Raw genomic sequence first — 15,121 nt, forward strand, 5'->3', positions numbered from 1 at the left:
AGCCAAGTGAGTTCTTCATAAGTTGTCACTCCTGTCCTCCCGAAGTAAGAAGGTTCAGATCCAGCAGTCAGCGTTCAGAAATCTGACTCAGGCTACCCGGTGAAAATTATGATGGCCAAAACAAAGCAGTGACAGACGAAGAGGGAGAGGGAAACAGAGAGAATCCTATGAGAGGGGCAGAACGAGGGACAGAGGAGGACTTTTGCACTTATGTGTTTCACTAGATGCACTGGCACCACACTCTGCTGTAAGTAAAGGTAGCCCAGGATTTTCACTCTGAGTCATTCATTTGGAAGATATGACATGATTGAGAGTCAACTGCCCTTCGTCCTGTGGAAGAGATATTTAAAATGGAGCTAATGGTTTAAAGTTACTTAGCTCCTGATCGGTCTCTGAGCAAGCAAAAGGTTAGACTGTAATATTTAACCACAACTCCCGTGCCTTTCCGAGAAGCACAGAGGAGGCTGCCTGAAGGAAAGTCAGACATCTGCCATGCTGCTTCCTGTGTGCACGAGGTGAAGAAATCTGCGCCAGCCTTCAGCCTCGTGTAGATAGTGAGCTTCCTCCGGTGCAGTGGCTGTCACGCAGCGTGCTTTCTGGTACGGCCCATTTCCTTCTGGGGGACATGTCTCCCTGGGGAACAGCAGGGGCTAGTGCTCTGTGCATGCCACCAGCCACGATCATCAAATCTGCTAGCTGGTCACCATGCAATATAGCCAAAGGTCTGGTGCTTTAAGGAGAACTGGCAGCATGTCTAAGTGAGAACTGGATGAAAAACCAACGAGGGATAGCAAGAAAAAGAAAAACATTCCTAGAAGTCTGGAGACACAGTACCATAAGGAGAACACAGCATCTACTACAAATCTTGGGGAACTATTCGAACTGCTGCTTTAAAAAGTAAAAGTGGTATGCGCATTCATTCTGCTTTAACATTCATCCATAAGAGGTCACTGTGTGATACAATGAACACCTTGGTGTTGGCAGCGTTCCTCTCTCCCTTCCCATATGCTCAGCACCAGGTGTCCACTCACCTACAGTAACGCCCCAGCCATTACCCAGCTGCCCTTCAGAGGGACAGTTAGGGCCAGCAAGAAAGCAAGATGTGTGTGGGAGTCCTTCTCTTTGATCCTGCAACCTCAGCCAATTTTACAATCACTTAAATGTACTTACTTTTTATTCCCCATTAATCGCAAATGGAATCCAAGAGTTTTACAAGCCCCGAAGACGTTTTAAATAGCCACTAAAAAATACACAAAAATTCGGGAAACTGAGTTTGAACAGCAAAGACACAAGCTCACAAAGGACCAAGGCTCCTCTGGTTTCCCAGGGTCTGTGGCCTCTATTTTAGAGTCTGTTTCACTATGACATTGTTTTTTCAGTAGTAAGCAGACTTTTTTGCAAGGGTGACTACAATACAGTGTGGGACCTGCCCACAGGAACTTCTCAAGCATGAAGTTTTTGTACTGCCGTTCACCATGAGACAAGAGGGAATAATAGGCAGATGCAACTTAATGGCAACTGAAACCATTTTAGCTCAGTTCAGCAAATCAAAGACCTTCATGGAGTAAGGTGACTTAAAGGGAAGTATTTCATTCAGAGATTTCCATGGGAAAATGAAAACAAAAAAATAAAAATAGCAATATGGAGATTTTCCAGTGGAAAACTTGTTCTTGTGGAAATTCCGCCTTCAAATGACAAATTGTTTTTATGGGAAATTCCTAAGCAGCTGTAGGCACAGCCCTCATGCTGAGAAGCTTAAAAGCAGCTCATGTCTGACCCAGTGCCCTCAGATTTCCCACATCAGATAAACTGCAAAAGCAGAGCCCTCAACTCTCCCTTACTCCCATGCATACCCTGCAGCACACAAGTGGTCCCACCACAGGCACGACAGTATATTGACTGCAGTGGCAGTATGCATGTGGTTACAGATGGGATGCTTGAAGGATTAATCTTTTAATATCTCAAATCAAGATTAATTACAGGCTCTTCTATATAAGCTGTCCCTAATGCTCCAATACTGGTAAAGCTGTCATTGACTTTAGCAACAGATTTACCTGCACTAGGGATTGCAAGCTTGGGAGAGTCTTAAATGAAGCTCCTCACAGGAGACTGCACCAGGCAGAGAGAACTTGTGGCTGTTTTAGGTGATTATGTGAATGGTCACAAATCATGGATGTAACTCCATTGCTATTGTTTTACACTGGCTTAAACCCGTCAATAAAAACTACACACTCCACAGCTAGCATTGCAGAGAGTAAGACAAACATTTCTAGTGAGCTTGCCAAGGGTCTTCTAAATTTGCAGCAGGAGCACTGAGTAAGCATCTCCTTTACAGAATGATATTAGAAAAGAGTAAACCATTCATTATAACGCATCTTCTTTCTATCAACCACTTTAGCATGAATCATCATACTGCGTAAACAGGCTAGAAATCATATTTATGACAGCGCTCAAAGTATCTCAGAAAGTAAGAGGAAGAAAAAAGCTATTAGAGCAGGCAGGTTTGTACAACCCCTCACAGTCCAGAAAGGTACTAAGCACCCGAATTGTTCCCCTAAGCATGTGCAGTGATTTACACTATTTCTGTACCAGCCCTGTATTTTCATACTAATGCATTTTTAACACAAAATAAAATGTAGATCCCTGTGAGCAAAAAAAAGTTATTTCTACTGACAGCATGGGACTGGTCTTCACAACTTACTCTCAAGAGCAGACCTTGCCTCTTTCCTGACTACCTTCTGTCCCATGTAGCCTATCCAACAGTAGAGCGGATCCAGCATCCCCCAAACCGAGCTGAGCTGGAGGAGCTGAAGCACAGCGGGTGCCCCAAGGTGCCACTGAGGAGTCTGTCGGCAGCTGGCCGCTTGCCACGCGCTGCAGGCTATGAGGTGAAGGAGTGGACAAAGGCCACTGCTCAGCTGCTACAGTGACCTTCAGCTATGCTGATCTGCGACGGGAATGTACCCCCTGGCCATGCTCACGTTTTTAAAGCACGTTTTCTTGGCTATCTGCAACACCGCGTACACAAGTACTATACTGAGGTCACACACATGCACAGCCCATGTCTGTACTGCACATGAGGACGACGAGTTCCCCTCTACCCCTAACCACAAAGTGGCTAGCCAGTTAGAGCAGGGCTACTGCTGCTCTGCGCCCAGCGAGCGCAGCAACCACACGTGTTCATCAAGGCGTGCTGCATCGCTGTGAAAATCATACACGCCGAGATCGAATTGCAAGCAACATCAATTTCAGAGATTGACTAAAAAAATCCTGTGTGTCTCCACCCAAAGAAGTTATTCTTTTGGGACATCACAGTAACAAAATACAATTGCAATGAAAATCTTACTGATACAAGCTTTGTTACTGAAGTGACAAGAAAGGCATTTATTTTCAGTCAGATACTCAAAGGAACAACCCCACATGCTAGATTGTGTAAGATGTCTTCTCCAGTACATAACAGAGACAGCTCTACTACACTATACATATGTGATAAGAGGACCCAGGCTCTTCTCCATATTCTCTGCATACCTGTTACTATCACACAGCTGCTCTCAAGTCTACAGTTTCCTGTGCAGTACAAACTGCATACCACTTCCCCTACAGAAAAAAAAAAAAAAAAAGCCTTGCTTGTTCTTAATTGACGATGGAAATACTGTCATATTTTCCACTAGCCAAGCTTGAAACCATTACTGAACGAACCTTCATTAATTTTTCCACAACATTTTGCAGAAATGTCAGGAAACAGCTGCACCAGAAATGATTAACTGTCCTTATCACTAGGGCTTCATTGGCCAACTTCAAATTATATAGGTTTTCTTCTTTCCAAACTCTACATTCAGTGATGTTTTTTGTTACTCTGCAGTTGACTGTCTCGATACACTACTTTCTCTTCAAAAGTATCTGATTACACAGGTTCAGCGGTGCACAGATATTTTACGACCAGTGGAAGAATTTGTACAGTTTGGAGCTGCATACTTCTAGGAAAAGATTGCTTCCTGCAGATTGCTCAGCTGTGTCTTTCTTGGATCAAATTCAATGAAATTCACAACTTGCAGTCAAATTGTATTTGCCAGTCAGGCTGAATTCATTACACTGACATAAACTCTTCTTGCTCCATTTTCTTACTCCTTTCCTCTCCTGTCCTACACTTTTCCTTCTCCCTTTTCTCTCCCCACACTCCTCTCACCTCTTCTTGGAGTTATACCATGTGTCAAAATTTATCATACAATGCCCTGTACATTTTTGGGCAAAACCAAGTGAAACACTATACATCATCATTCCAAACATGCAACCACTGAGATGTTAGAAGGCTTGGTGCAAAATAAGAGCACAGCCATCTGGAGATAACTGCCAGTGTGGATCTGAGATTCCCAGCTGGCTGAAACTTTGCAGTCTCAGAACTTTTTAGCAAAGCGTCAGTGAGCAAGAGACTCCGCTCACACGGATTTGGACAGGGCACTGGATATCATGTAATTTGTCAAAAATGTAAATTCTTCAAATTTCTGATGAGAACAGAGCAACAAAAAGCGAGGTTCACAGAATTACTTTAAAAGACCAACAAATATTACAGCTTCTTATTTATATTTTGAAATACTTAATTTAGCATTACTACACCATGGCATGTTAGAATGATTCTGCATACATGTCACTGGCAGACTTAAAACTGCAATTGTTCGCTCTATGTCATCACTGAAGCTGTAAGCCTTCAATGTGTAACCCTGGGATATTCTGAGACAGAGGGGAAATATAGATGTGCATAGGCATATACATGTATTAGAAGTTACATGAAGTTAATCCCATCAAGTGTGGTTCAGTGTTAATAACATTATCACGCCCTGTCCCTAACAAAAGGTAGGTTACTTGCAGAAATGATATAGCTACATAAATAGAGGTTTATCTAGGTATTATAGAGCAAGAATCCTTCTGGCTGTCTGTAACTCAAAATGATTTGCATTTCTTCCTTTTTACATGGGTCCCTTCCACAGTAGCGTGCATTGCAGCACACAGTCCACACGCAGCTCTGCTCAGAAGGCGCCAGCCACTGATGACCTCACCCTGTGCTAGGTCAACTCCTGAATGTCTTCATTGCCTTCACAGGTACACGTACAGCTGGCAGATCCTGGCCCGGAACACCTACCATAAGCTAGCATTGCTATTTAATGGGTGCAGTGCTGGCTACAGAAACAGATCTGGTTTTAAATTACTCTACCAAGATACTTGCTTAGGTAGCAGAAATTGCAGTACTCTATATTCTACTTAAAATACGCATGAATATATATGGGTTTATTTACAAGAGATGAAATACTGCCAAGTATCCAGGTTTTTTTAAGGATTCAATTTTATAACATGCAATGCCGAGTTTCTCCTTCACGATATCCTTATCTGTCTCTGTTCTAGTTTGAAAGCACTAGCTTGTGGTGCCAGAGGATTTCAGGGACCGTGTCCTTCCAATATATGGCCTGTTAATGCGCTGCCAGCTATCATATAGCCGTTTGTGCCTGCGCAGGAGACACACGAAGCACATATTGTGTATGGGAAAAAAAATGAAGTTGTTAGATTTCATTAACCAACTCCTGATTTTTATTTTTTGGGGAGGGTGTGCTCTGACACAAACAGAACCAGAAGACAGACATCGCACCTCCTCGCCAGCAGAAGGGTGTCGCAGTTTCCCGAGGGAACAAGGGCTGGCAGGCGGCAGCTGCGGCAGACGCAGGCTTTTTTCTTCCACGCCTCGTCCGGCACCCGCCCGCGGCGACCGCCGCCGCCCGGCAGCAGCAGCAGGAGCAGCAGCAGCGCGGGAAGCGCCGGAGCCGCCGCCGCCCCCGCGCCCTCCGGCCCTCAGGCGCGCACCCGCGGCGGCGCGCACCGCTCGCCCGCAGCCGGCAGCTCCGTCGGCGCCCGGGCACTGCGGCGGCGAGGCCGCGGGCAGCCGTGCGGCCGCGGCGGCGTTTCGTGCCCGGGGCCTGGGAGATTCGAAGTGGCAGCGTCCATTTCTGCCTCCTCCGGGTGTTTTCGAGTCTCTTTCTTCCCACCCCAGGCTGTCAGAGAACTAGCCACTGAATTTGTTGTCCCGCCACCCTGCTCGGCCACCTCCTGGACGTGGAAAAAGAAACATGTTTTCCCTCTCTCTGACTAATAGCGGGACAAGAAATGAGTGCTCTTGCTTCCTCCTCAGTTTGCACATCTTGAGCTCAAACCACCACAAAGACACGGCGTCCTCTTGTTCACACCGTCAGCAACGAGCAGCAGGACCTAGGGGCAATGTCATAACAAAAAGAGAGACCTTGAACTTGCTTCACCCTTTGCATAGTCATTTATATTTGGGCAAAGTGGATAACAGCTCCTTTAGCACTAGAGTAGTGGCATTTGATGCTCGCACGGCATTCACTTTACCCAGGTATAAATAGCAAAAGGTTTCAGGCGGTAGAGAATCAGGACCAGTATCTTCAAAGGATTCTCAGCCAACGTAAAGCAGCTAGTCCTCCACGCCACAGCTTGTGCAAACTCGCTCTGCTGCAAGAATCATCCCCTGCAGGGCGCCTGGGACTGCTGGTTTGGCACCATCGCATGCTCCTGTCTTCAGAGAAAATGTGCCTTCCTATTGCCCCATATCTAGCGGTGGAATCAGACTGCAAGCTTTCACCTGTAAAGTAGGCAGTAATAGGGTTCAGGTTTTTAATGGGAGCCTTTTATTAGCTCACACAGTGTATTTACAATCCTACCGGTATTAAGTGCTTGCCTTAATATCCTTAGCACACAAGGTAGCGGTACATATTATCATAGTTACCATAACATTGGTTTGAACTACATTAATTGAGAGCATCTATTCTAAAATTCAGTTGTTCCAAACAAAAAAGTAAAGCGTGCCATTACTCGGCTGACACATTATCGGGGAGAGTTCTCAGCGTACAAGAGAGCCACAACAATAAGGGTCCAATGCACAGAAGTACCATAAAGTTCCATGCTAATGAAACCTGAAAAATTTATGCTAAAACCCCATTTCAGAGGATGGCCGCCACGCTCTTGTGTACCAAAGTCCTCAGTTTTCCACTTAAATCCTGCCTGGTGAGTCAGGACATGGCTAGGTTTCTGTACTACAGGAGTATTCCATTACTCCTGCTTATAAATTTCACACGCTATTAATGCTTCCCGAACTGGCAACAGAGCTTAGGGGTGCATGAGGACAGTTTGTTTTCCTGTTGAACTTTCAACATAAATTCCACAGGACCTCTGGTGAGGATGATGCCTTGCTTTTTGCCGACACGTTCGTTGGTAACGCCCCTGCTGACAGCCATTAGTTTGCACCCCTCTCGCCCACCCAGCTCTGATCCCAGGCTGCACAGAAAGATCTCGGTCAGCTCTGAGAGACTGTAGTGGGGAAAGACTGCAACGCAAATACACGCAACTTCCATTGCAGGGACCTGGAGAGGGATCCATAAGAAGAGATATCCCATATAGCACCACCCTGGACTGCAGAATATTTGGGATCAGTTCCAGGTTTGAGCAAAGGTTCCAGGGATAGCCCATCTCAAGTTAACCCCCTCCATTCTTTCCTTCAATCCATTTATAGAATGAAACATAGGTCCAACACCGCTTACAAAGTTCTGAAAAACCTGGGGGTTTTATCTCAAAATATGTTCTGCATTTTCTTTGAGCACCTTCTCCTGTGGTCATGATATCACATGAGAATCTCCCATGTCTTCCTTATATGCCTAGCTCCTATGGTTGCAGATAAATATTGGATAATTAAAAAAAAAGAAAGCTAATGAGAAAGATCAAACTTTTTCTTAACTTTTCACTATTTCAAGCCAGTCTCAATAAATTCCGAGAGCTAACAACTCTCTGACCATCAAGGATGTACCTGTACGGAGAAGATTTGAGAAGAGGAGCTTCTCAGTGCCTCAGGTCCCCTACAGCAACAAAAGTAACTCTGTACTGCACACAGGCATGGGTTTTGAGACAAATTCAACGTGAAACCTGTCCAACCTGTGACTACCAACCCAAATAAACATGGAACTGCAATGAGTAGCTGAAAACGGACCTCTTCTTGAGGAGATAAACTGGCTTCTGACCTATCTGATGCCATAGTAAGACTGTTGTTGAGGATCTACTAACTTTAAGCTAATGACACTTTTGAGTGTCATTATACTACAGTGTCAGCACTTTCATAACTGCAGTTCCTATGTGCCCAAGCGTTCAAGACCCAGAGGAAAAAATAAACCTTGAACAGTATTGTCAATGGTGCACTTGAAATGGCAAGATGGTCAAGCAGAAATCACCAACTTATACTTTAGGACAATTTAAAAATGAAAAAAAGTTTCAGGTATCAAAACCCCACCCACCATTTCTTCTTGTATTTTTACAAGTACATTTTTCATTTATTTGGTTCAAAAAGTGTGTTCCCTGGATGCTTGATGCAAGAACTGCATTGAGAAGGGAAAGCGGCAAACTATGTGGACAAAGCAAAGACAGCACTTCCAGATGAACAAAAACATAACCTGCCCCAAAAGAGAAATCCCTCTGCACCGAGAGCTGACTTCAGTTGTAACAAAAGGACATGTAATCAGTATTTAAATGTGAATGACTTCCACATGAAGCCTTCTGAGAAAGAAAAACTATTCACTCGGTCCCGCTCCCTCAGTTCACTCAAACCCATCCTTTCTTTGCTCTCCTACCTGGCCACTGCCATCAAAGGTGCAAGTGAGTAATGGTTCCAGTCAAGGCAATTTGGTTTACCGCTCCAGCAAATATGGCTGTTGACTCTCTCCTCCACCTATTTGGAAAACAAATATGAAAGAATTTTAAGGATTGTGGTTGATTCAGCCTGCTGTTTGATTTTACAATCTAATTGACATCATGGCATTGGCTACATCAATTTGTGTAAGAATTTCAGAGATTCAATCACAGTCCTTCTTGCTACTCAGGTCTTTTTCCCTCAGAGCAACGTGGCACCAGCAATCAGTAGCTGTGCTGTGGTTTCCAACTAGCTGTGGGCTAGAATACACACAAACTAATATATTCCGAGGTGAAAACAATAGATATGCAAGACCAAAAGGTGCATACAATGATGTATTTTCAAACGTGATGTATACAAGAAGTAGCGTAAACACACAAACCACGGAAGTGCCTTTGTAGTCTATTTACCTTTAGGGGTTGCAGTTCCAGGTTTTCTGCCTAATTTCTGCTTAATTTTCAAAAGATCATGCCCAAATCAGAATTCAAGAGAACATATTTTTTAATTAAATGCAAATACTTTCCTGGTATTAAATCAGAGCAGTGCAATTGTCTTTCTTTCTGCTTCTTTCCCTACTAGCACTGTGCTTTAAAAGTGATTTCACCTCTAAAAAGTCCTTTTCTGTATGATGCTAGTCTGTTTTAGACAAGTTATTAGCATACACTGTGAAAATAATTCATAAACCTTACATCTCTCTTTACATGTGATGGTACTCTGGGAAAGACCACAGAAAGGCACTTTCTGTATATAAAAGACCTGCTGTAGGCATGTATGCAGGAATGTATGTACCACTGTGCGTCTGAGGCACAGAGCACCAGGAGATGTGTTTGTTAATGTGTTAGACGCGTTAGACAGCTACAGGCTGCCCTATTTACACCTGCAGGGAGGGGGTTATTGAATACATGGAGGCTACCTTTAATCAGGGCATACAGACAATGCACCAAGAAGTGGAGACTTGTATCTAATTTGCACATAATAGAGCTGACTTAAATGCTGCCCTCATTAATACTGAGACAACAAGCGTTCAGTGGTCTTCTAGTGACCACATATTCCAACGGGCCCGGCTATTCTGATTTTGTTGAAGACCAGCGTGAACACACAGACAACCACAGCGCGCATTTTGCCCAGGGCACTTTCTTTCAGGCTTCCCTGTGTCCTTGAATGGCCACACGTGAGATGCCAGCCCAGGTGAGGTGACAGGGATGGGCAATGAGCATGGGCATCCCAGGGTGGATGTGCTCCTGGACAGGGCAGCACCCCAGGGGAGCACGGGGTCCTGCTGAGTACAGCGCGTGTCATCCCTTCTCCTGCTCTTTGCCCTGGCTGTGATGCTGAGCCCTGGCTGGCCACCATCATGGGGCAGTTGGGTCACTGCAGCAGGAGAAGGTACCCGCTCCTCAAGGGCTTACAAATGTCATGGCAGAGGACCATGCCAGAGGACTCGGACAGGAAAATCTCAAATGTAGCACATTGGACTGGAGATCTGTGCCTGTGGCCTGACCATACTGGCACTGAAGCCAACAGCAAACCTCCCTCTGCTTCCAGCAAGCGCGACGGCTGCCCACGCTGCCCCAAACACAGGGCAAAGCCTCTCCACCATGGGGTGGGTGACGCACGGCACGTCCACCGCTAGCAGAGTGCGGATGTGAGCTGGTGGAAACAGGGTGCCAAAATCTGAAGGGTAAAGCAGGCCTGGAACCAGTTAGCAATAAAAGGCATATGTTTATGGGTTTTATTTCCTGTAATGTTTGCTATCAGCAACAAAAACAAATAGTAAATAATAATGTGTTACTGACCGGCAATGTCAACAGTGGTCTATACAGGCATCTGAGTATATAAAATAACATATGCTCTGGCTCCAGACCCTGACGCTTTATCACATCAATATACAACTTTCTAGGAAATGATCTGGATGTGGAGCCAGGAACCACTTTTGAACCTTTGAACAGACAGGGCCCAATACGTTTTTAATCTGCGGGTGAAACCTTGGCACGGCTGGACTCAAGGGCAAAACTCTGTTTTTAGCAAGGCCAGTATTTCACTCACTATTTTTACAACTGGCGTGAGAAAAGTTCCAGTCAAAAACCAAAGCGAAGCAATGAAGAAGTCATGAGTCCTTATTCCCCCATCCTTCAGCAGGAGTTAGAAGTGCTCTAGATTGTAGCATCCCCTCCCTGGTGTGGCATGGATACCTTCCAGCCCCCAAGCAGGTCACCCTGTGCTGTCACAGGCCTAACTGGCTTTAGTGATGCTGGCTACACTTGCACAGTTATTTTTAATTAAGGGCCATTGTGAATCAGTTCATCTAATCCGCAACCCAAAGACCAAGGGTCTTTATTCTCATTTACACTAAATCCTCTCATAGCACCGTGGCAGGAGCAGAGGGGACTTCGATGAAAAGAGAATGAAGCCATAAGTGAAAGATGTCATTTGTGAAACAAAATCACACTGTTGCTGCTCCAGCTTCATAAAGAGTATTTAAACTGAAATCCACGAGGAACACTACATTCCATTTTCCCTAATTTCTTTTTTAGCTCTTAACTGCTGGGAGCCAGCGTCTTCCCTCTCGCTGTGGTAACCTCACTGACTTCAGTGGCATTCCTCAAGGGATACTTTAGCCTCTGATCCAAGTGCGATAGACTCCCCCTGATTCCAGTGAAGGCTGGATCAGTTTCTGAGTCTTTAAGAAGCTTAATCGTTACTTACAATTAGGCGAAATACTGTCCAGAGCAAGATCTGGTTAAGGACAGTAAGATTTTGTCTAAGCAGTACTACTGCATCTCCTTGCTAACCTACCATCTTACAGCAGCACTGGTGCTCGCAAACAGGACGTGGTCTGAGGGAACAGCCAACCTGCAGAGCCTCTAACAACCCCGGATAATGCATGTGTCATCAAACAGGATTTTACTGCCCCATTAAAGCTCCCAGAGGCATTGTTGTGATACTAAAACCAGGAACTTTTAATTTGTTTTTATCACCGCATTAGTAAAATTTGTGCAATCCTTGGCTCTTCAGCAGCAAAAGTAAACGAGCGTGCCTTCAACGACTGCCCACCGAAGACAGACAGCAACGCAACCACCGCTGCCGAGCATTTGCCAGTATCTGGTCATATCTGGTCATGACTCTCCTTATCTGCTGCAGTTGTTTGCCAGCTGTGGAGACTAAACAAGCACATCAGAAGGGAAATGACAGTCTGAGAAGCACGGCATGTCTTACTGCTTGGAAGAGGGTTTTTTTTCAATTTGAACTTTGTATCTCGGACACTCAGGGATTAGCCTTTTACATGGGACCTGGAAACACCCAGGCAGAAGTGCTCTGATGATGATTCTTACACCGTCTGCTTTTGAAAGACTGCTAGCTTCTCCCTTGGCAACTCCCGGAATCATTTTGTAATTGTAAAACTACACCTTCAGTGGTGAAACAGAAACGTAGCAGTAGGCATCAGCATCATCTGACCATAAGATTTACTCATTTCATGGATCAACAAGAAGAAGGACTTTGTTTTATATTGCTTACATATCTGTTACACCGACACCGTAAGGTCAGTTGGGGCTAAGGGAGTACAGGGAGATTCCTTTGCACTTTATAAGGTAAAAAATGTCCGCAATCTCACTTGTATTTTAATCAGAAACTAAAGTTTAAGGAAAGCAACTGGATAATATTTATTTTACTGCTAATTATTCGAAGGTTCTGAAGTAGCACAATAAACGGGTGAAATTGCCTCAAGAGTACAAAGGGCAAATAAAGCTATGACCACGTTACTCCTTTTCGGGCTTGCAGCAGATAACATTCCAGCACAGACTGTGCCTTACCACAGTTTGGGAATTTACCTAAAGCCTCAGTTTGACCAGGTCTATAGGAAAGCCAGGTGCCATTTAAATTGCAGCCAGGTGCCAGGATTGTATAGGGTAATTCATACCAAAGAAGAGCCAGGCAACAGAGGTAGAAAAACGTGCACACTTCTGCAGCGTACCACCCAAGGGCTTGAATTCGTGGCTGGTAACTCAAAGCAGTGAGGCTATATGCAAATCTCACTTTTGCATGGGTTGAAACCCCCCTTTATAGATGTTTTCTTACTAAACACTATGAATCGACCACACAAACTTCTGTACTGTAGTATGTAAAGACTGTGAACACAGTCTGTGTGGATTTTCTAATGCTCTTTTTGCCCTTTTTCTCCTTTTCAAACACAGAAAGTCCACAGAACTCTGTGAATTACGGTCTATAATGGGAGAAGTAAGAATTTTGCTTGGTTGCAGCTATGGTGCATTAAGCTCCAGGCATCAATCTGTGTTGGGTTTTGTGTGGCAAGGTTTTGGTAGCGGGAGGGGCTACAGGGGTGGCTTCTCTGAGAAGTTGCTAGAAGCTCCCCCTGTGTCTGATAGAGCCAATGCCAGCCGGCTCCAAGATGGATCAGCCCCTGGCCAAGGCCAAGCCAATCAGCGCCTCTGTGATAACATATTTAAGAAGGAAAACAAAAGAGTTAAAAAACTTTTGTAACTGGAGAGAGGAGTGAGACGATGTAGGAAGCTCTGCAGACATCAAGGTCAGTGCAGAAGGAGGGGGAGGAGGTGCTCCAGACACCAGAGCAAAGATCCCCCTGCAGCCCGTGATGAAAACCATGGTGAGGCAGGCTGTCCCCTGCAGCCCATGGAGGAAGGATGAGGGGGTGTAGAGATTCCACCTGCAGCCCGTGGAGGACCCCACGCCGGAGCAGGTGGAGGCACCTGAAGGAGGCTGTGGCCCGTGGGAAGCCCACGCTGGAGCAAGTTCCTGGCCGGACCAGTGGACCCGTGAAGAGGGGAGCCCACGCCAGGGCAGGTTTGCTGGCAGGACTTGTGACCTTGTGGGGGACCCCGCGCTGGAGCAGTTTGCTCCTGAAGGTCTGCACCCTGTGGGAGAGACTACGCTGGAGCGGTTCGTGAAGGACTGTAGCCCGTGGGAGAGACTCCATGTTGGAGCGGGGGAATGTTGAGAGGAGTCCTCCCCCTGAGGACAAAGAAGCGGCAGAGACAATGTGTGCTGAACTGACCGCAACCCCCATTCCCTGCCCCCTTGTGCCGCTGAGGGGGGAGGAGGTTGAAGCCGGGAGTGAAGTTGAGCCTGAGAAGATGGGAGGGGTGGGGGGAGGTGTTTTAAGACTTGATTGTATTTTCTCATTGCTCTACCCTGTTTTGCCTAGTAATAAATTAGATGAATCTCCTCTCTACATTCAGTCTGTCTTGCTCGTGACGGTAATTAGTGAGTGATCTCCCCCTGTCCTTATCTCGACCCAAGCCTTTTGTTATACTTCTCCTCTCCCATCCCGCTGGGGGAGGGGTGAGTGAGCGGCCGTGTGGCACCCAGCTACCGGCTGGGCCTAAACCACCACACAATCTCAACCTCAGTACTTTTCCTCTGAATGGGCAATATTTTACAGTTATCGCTCTCTAAACAAAGCACAATTTATTATACACACAACTTGATAGCTATGACAGCTAAGACTAGAAGCAAAAATGTCTTCCTAGTTGAGGAAGGTAAAAGCAATGTCATACTTTAAATTGACTTCATATGATCAATGGCAGAAGACAATCATCTGAGAAATGACGTTCACGTCCTGATCAAATGCAATCATACCATATGCAATTGAATTTGGAAAAACTGGAAGAAAATTATTCCTATTACTTTACTGGTGTTCTTAATGTGTTCACACAAATCATCTGTGAATAGTTGGATTAAAATACTTACAGTGTGTCTACCTTTGCCCTCTTAATTCCAGATCATTCTGGCAGCTCTTGATACTGCAGAAATACGTTTTCCTACAAGCAGTTTGATGAAATTAATAGATCAAATCTTGAACTACCTCCAAAGTTAAAGGGATATAATTTATTTTTTGAATCAAATGTCTTTATGCTGTAAACATTTTCATCTTCACTACTAAAGCAGAAAGACATTTGAAGCCCAATTTATTTTTCAGTATTTATGCTTTTTTGTTTTCCACATTTTTTCTCAATAGGAGTGTGATAGCCCATATAAATTTTGTTTATTCACAGCTTTTCTTCATTTTGGTATTTTGGTTCCTGCAAGCTAGCACCATGTTGCAGGTCGGGATGCAAACAGCACCCAGAAATCTTTGTAAAATTTTAGTTTGTTGAAATTTATACATGCATGAACCATATGCATACATACATGTGTGTACATACATAAATATATGTATGTGTAGAGGTATGTATGCATATATGTCTATGCATATGTTTGTACATATACATATTATATAAATAAAATTAGCCATATTTACTAACACTTATGTGTTAGCGGAGCTGGTTTTATTGTCTCTCAGGCTCTGCAGAAAGTTAGCAATCAGAACAAAATTTACCTAAAAGATGTATCACGCCAAATGACTTTTGA

General features: G+C 44.8%; 1 protein-coding gene across 7 annotated transcripts in view; it reads right to left on the minus strand.

Annotated features, from left to right (window-relative positions):
- Window positions 1-15,121, minus strand: part of HIVEP2 (HIVEP zinc finger 2) — a 143,429-nt gene that overhangs the window by 44,588 nt on the left and 83,720 nt on the right. For 5 of the 7 annotated variants that reach the window (XM_054819512.1, XM_054819513.1, XM_054819515.1 and 2 more), the window contains one exon: window positions 8,676-8,773. The exons of the other annotated variants lie outside the window; for them this stretch is intronic. The gene's annotated coding sequence lies outside the window, so the exon portion shown is untranslated. The remainder of the gene's footprint in view (window positions 1-8,675; window positions 8,774-15,121) is intronic. 7 annotated transcript variants of the gene reach the window in all.

Source organism: Grus americana, chromosome 3 (assembly GCF_028858705.1).
Source record: "Grus americana isolate bGruAme1 chromosome 3, bGruAme1.mat, whole genome shotgun sequence".
In the NCBI taxonomy this organism is placed as follows: Eukaryota; Metazoa; Chordata; class Aves; order Gruiformes; family Gruidae; genus Grus; species Grus americana.